Here is a 6,000-nt window from a genome sequence, read left to right on the forward strand (position 1 = left end):
AGAGCAGGCCATTTTATTTTTGGACAAATCTAACTGATTGAAAAGAAAGTTAAGCAAATTAAAACTTCTACTTTCCGTCAATTGTTTTTGTTTTACCCCTTGATGACTTGTTTAAAAGTCTAAGGTAGCGAACTTCCTAGTTATTTAAGTATATATTTATGCAAAGAAACTCACCTGCCAGGTAGAAATGCAGAACTAGTTTTCCAGATATGAGTTTGAGCTAGAGAAAGACTGATTTAACTTGATAAATAACTGAAGCCGTGAAACTACAGAATATGTTGTAAGTGCTGAAGTGACAAAATGTTAGAGAGCATTGTAGTGCTTGAGAGTTACTTCTGAAACATCCACAATAGTTTCATTAGTCTTCATGGATATCTCTTTGGGAGCACATTTGAAGTTCTGTATGTGTCCTTTTAATCTACCGACTTTAAACCAGCCACATCATAGAAGAACAGTACTGGTATCAGCTACAGAGATTAGAGAGCCTAAACCATATATGTAAATATTTACATGTAAAACCAAATTTCTCATGGTTTTTGAATTTTTGAAAGCCATTTGAGAACATGAATATAAAGTGAATATTTTGAAATCAGGCTGATTTCAATATAAAGAGCCTGATGAAAAATGCTTTCAGCACCAAATATGAGAATAGATAAAAGGCTTTAATATGATCATGTGCTGGAATTCACAAATAATGGAAATCTTACGTACAGTCATGCATCTTAAGTATAGAACAAGAGTGTAGTGAAACACTGAATATATTTCTTAGTGTCAGAAATTCACAAAGTAACTTATTTAAATTAAAAAAAAAAAACTAAAGTTTCTTTGAATTTGGCTGCCTCCCTTATATCACTACTGAGGCTTAGGCATCTATAGCTGCTTTTAGCTACTATATTCTATCTAAGTCTCCCTTCACATTTCTATGTTGCTAAACAACCAATGTTTAGTGATTTCCATAACTGTAACTCTGCCTTTTTAGTACTGAAATTGATTTTTTCTTATTTGGGCATCTAAAGATAAATGTATTATTCCATATGCATGTCATTTTTTTCTTCACCATGTTTGACAAAATACTTTCACGATGAATGATCTGAATTTGGCACTTCAGTTGGCATGGTTTTTTAAAACATTGGTAAGTAGGAAAACATTTATTACAAATGTCATTATTTTGCAAATATTTCAAATAATATGAACAAGAAAAAAATAATAAGCATATGTGTCTTGGTGAAGGTATCATTCACTAGTTTTTAATGATGGTAAAGCTATCAAATAATGTAGAACCCATGATATTACAAATTCACCTCTACCTCCCAAAAAATCATAAAGTACCTTCTAAAAAGATTTACCAAAAACATAAATAGAAGATAAATATTTAACACTTGTATATTTAAGCACATATTTCATGTTGTACCCTTAATAATTTCAAAGGAGAATCTGACCTAAAACTAATTTTCTTACTTTTTGTTTCAGTTAGATATTTTTATTCAAAGGGTAGTGATGAAATGTTTGATGTGGTTAAGAAAGTGAAAAAGCAACTGCTGACGTCTCCCACTTTCACCTTAAAATGTATTAAAGTTGACTGTGTGATATTTCAATTGAAGTGTCATGAAAAATAGCCAAAATATGCCTACACATATACAAGTGATACAAACGTGTGTGTGTTTCTGTATGTGTGTGTGTTAGAAGGATACAAAGTTGGAAATTAATGGACTTCTTATAAATTATTTGTTTGAATTATTTTATTTCTAAAATGGGGAGAATATCTGGTTTCAAAGATTCTGTAGCATAAAACAAATAGAATAGCTATCTATAACATATTAAAAATGAATTATATATCCTAAACATGTTGTATTGATATTGAATGATAATATTTACTAAGTTAGAAATTTTGGAACACTTGTGTCAGAAAAGATAAGATAATCTTTCGAAACTGACCTTTTCTGTGTGTTTAAACCAATACCCTGGAAAAATAACTCCTTTCAATGATATAGTAGGTTGACATTAACTCCCCATATGCAAGCGCCCTCTATCATTTACTAAAAGGTAACATGTTTTAAAAACTCTACTACCTTTTAACTGTGATGCCAAAATAAACAGGAATCCAGAATATTCAAGTGCTGAATAGTTTTTAACATTCCTTAAAGCTTTGAGCAAGTATTAATCCATGCAAGGACGTTTCATATACAACTCAGCTCAATAGGATGAATCAATCAAAACACAACACCTGCTGCACAGTAAGCTGGACTGGCTTCTTTCTATCATGTGGACAGTATAGTGTTCACTTGTCAAGGAATTGAGATCCATGCTACTAGTTTAAGAAAAGGGTTGTTGGTGGGATTTTGTTTGTTTGTTTATTTAAAAGATTTACAGTCTTTACCTCATAGAAATCAAGAATTGAAACTAGTACAGCCAGACTTCATGGGGAACATAATAGGATATTAGGTCTTTTTTCTGTCTCTCTTGGGGTCCGCATGGTTGCCTCCCTAACACTTTCCTTAATTTCTTTCTGTTCTTTACAGAGGGAAGAGCGATTCCTAAAAATTTAAGTATGATGCAATTTTCCAGTAACCCTCTACTGGCTTCCTATCTGTCTATGTAAAAGCCAAAGTCCTCACACAGGTTCATAAGCCCTATATGATCATTTCACTCAGCCCGTATCTGACCTATGCCTTATCATTTGCTCTTTTGCTCCCACTGTGCCAGCCACATTTTCCACCTTGCTCTTCCTTCAAATTAAAAAGAACATACATATCTTAGGACACTTGAAGCTGCTATGCACTCTGCCCAGAACATCCTTCCACAAATATTAGCTGGCACCTTCACTGTATTTATATTTCTGTTCAAAGGACATATAGTCATGTAGGCATTCTTGACCATGCTATTCCAAGTAGTAATTCCCTCATTACTCTTGAACTGCATAACTTGTTTATTCCTACAGTTTATCTACCTGATAACATATAATTTATTAACTTGTGCTAATCTACCACCTCCTACAACAATAAGTTTTATTACAACAGGGACTTTAATTCATTGTGGTATCATTGCCACCCAAAACAGTGCCCAGTACATAATAGGAACTACATATGAATGTTTTGGAGGTTGAATTAAATGAATGACTATTACTTCTAATCTCTACTTCCTTTTGCATCTCTTTTTTTTCCTGCTAAATAGTTCTTTTTTATAATAGCTAGCAGTCAGTTCAGTTATTTCACGACCTTTAATTTACAATGTTCTCTAGCAACTGATAACTTCTTTTTTCTGTTAGTTCAAATTCCTGAAAATCTAACTGGACAGGTTAATTTTTTTTTCAGTGAGGCCACACAGACCACAAATTTCTGGACAATCTCTAGTTGTATTATTTTCAGTCAGGTATATACACTTATCTAATAAAGCTGAGCCACCTCAGAACATGGCTGTGAAGGCATGAGGGCCTGTGGGAAGACATCCAGGCAACATAAATATGTCTAACACATAAAACTGTTGCAGCTTCATCTGCACCAATGTTCTTCACTGTCCCAAGTCCTACTCATAAGTCTGATATAATTCCTCAATTCACTCCATTGATCTTTTACTTCCATGTTTCTTCTTCATCAGATGACTCCTCCAGGCTTCTTGTTGTTCTTGTTACACTTCTTTCATCACAGATATAACTATGCATTTATAGTTCTCCTATGATAAATAAATTCATGCTCTGCTTGACCCTAAAGACCACAAAATGACCCCATACTGTCACTTCCCCAAGTCTACCCCAATTAACTTTGGAATGGTAAGCAAGAAATATCATGTGCCTTTACATAGATCCTGTTGTGGACACACCCTAAGGTGACCCCCAATGGGTCATGCCCTTGCCTAATCCCCTGTTGTTTTGTGTGGATGGAACCTGGTACTTCCTTCTACTCAATAAAATATGGCAAAAGGGAAATAATTATACGGAAGTAATTCAACTCCCTAATCAGATGATTCTGAGTTAACCAAAAGAGAGGTTGTTTGGGGTGGTCCTAGCTTAATCAGGTGAAATTTCTTAAAAGAGAGATTGGTAACCTCCTGAAAATGAAGACACATTTTCCTGATATCCTTGAAGAAGCAAGCAACCATGGGTTCTACAACCATAGAGAAATAAATACTTCAACAACCTGACTAAATTTGGAAATAAATTATTCCGTCAAGCCTCTGGATAAGAATGCAGCCCAATTGGCCTCTTGATCATAGTCTCATAAGACATTGAGCAGAGGACTCAGCCATGTCTGGACTGCTGACCTGCAGAAACCACGATTTAATAAATGTATTTTGTTTTAGTCCACTAAATTTTTGGTAATTTGTTATACAGTAATAGAAATCTAATACAGATCCTTATTCTAGTTTATTGAAAGAGACAAACATTAAGAACCCCCTATTATTTTATTTCTTTAGACCTCGCGGTGTGACTCTGTCTTAAACTTTTTCTTTTCTTGAGTTACACATATTAAATTATGGAAACTGAAATAATATCCTTTACTTCCTTAGTATCTTTCTATTTTGGGATTTATTCCTTTACTATATTTTCCCTGTTCTCAGTGTTTTAAAACTAAGTGTAGACCTTTCAGAAAACAACATGTGACCATAATACTTTTCTTCCTCCCTTAACCACATAATCACCTCTTCTGCATGCAACATCAGCTCCTATCATTTTCAGCTCTTGGTTCTGACGAGCATAGCCCCAGTGTCTTTGACTATGAGATTCATATGTTCACTCCTCTCATTAATGTCTCACTTTTTTCTGCTTATACATGTAAATATTTAATTTACTTAATTTTTTCAGTAAAGTTATTCTTAATTTTTTAAATATTTACTTAAACAATGATTAATATTTACTTGATATTTTGTAAAAAACGAGAATATTTACTTAAACAATGATTTTGTAAGGTCAAGATGTTTATGTGTGAAAATTTATCCCTGATTTATCTACATGTTACATCTGAATGTTCATGTAAATTTTATTTGGTTAGACACATCTATATGTGGTCACTGTATATTTGTTTATTATTTATATGTTTCCAAGTGCTATTTATTCTGCTTGTTATCTTGAACTATACATTTGAAGTCTGGACTTTCTAAGAAGTCTATAACTATCCTTCAGCATAGAAGTCATGTCATTTAAGAGTCAGTTATTTAATAAATAGTTTTCAAGTTCCACAGTGCTAAAAGCCAAAGGTATAGAGACACGAAGAATTAACATTCCTTTTAATCTCATCTAAAAACAGAACATCTGTTTTCAGACCTTTAACAAACTCACAAAAAATTACAGTATAAATATTTGGTATATACTGTCTGTATTTAAAATAAAAATTTTACTTTTCTTCAGAATATGTCTAGTGGTATGCACTTGAGAAAAACAGTATGTTCATTTATTATACAAATGGGAATAAACACTTGAGATGAAATACTGATGAAGGAAACTTCTTCTATGTTTATTCTGCCAGACATTCTCAAAAACTGATTTGAGAATGAGGTGATTAAGAATTTCTGTTTCCCAAGGGGACCTCACAGAGTACATAATCAATCTCTGGTTCACATTTCCCTGAAAACAAGAACAACAACAACAAAAACCACTCTATATAAGATTCTGATTAAATAATTTTAAAGTGAATTTTTTATTTTTAAAAAGTGAAATTCAAAATCATGATGCAGTGATAGAAGTCGGAATCAGGGCAGGGGTGGGGTTCACTCACCTGCAGGGAATGAAGAAATATTTAATGATTATATTTCTAAATGCATATCGCGGTAGACAAGCCCTAAAATGTTCTATTCAATTAATTAAGCTTATATCTCATCCAGGTATACCAAATTATTCTCTTTAAGGGAAGGAAGCTTATGGAGATTAATAGTGGGAAATTAATTGAAAGAACTTTTTTTTGAAATATTAAAGTCATATGAACACCTGATCACATGAAGTATAGCTGAAACTGCTTTTCCTTGTTATCATACTGAAGTCAGTGTAATGCATTGATAAGAAGCAGACCG

The sequence above is a fragment of the Macaca nemestrina genome, chromosome 2 (assembly GCF_043159975.1).
Source record: "Macaca nemestrina isolate mMacNem1 chromosome 2, mMacNem.hap1, whole genome shotgun sequence".
NCBI classification, from domain to species: domain Eukaryota; kingdom Metazoa; phylum Chordata; class Mammalia; order Primates; family Cercopithecidae; genus Macaca; species Macaca nemestrina.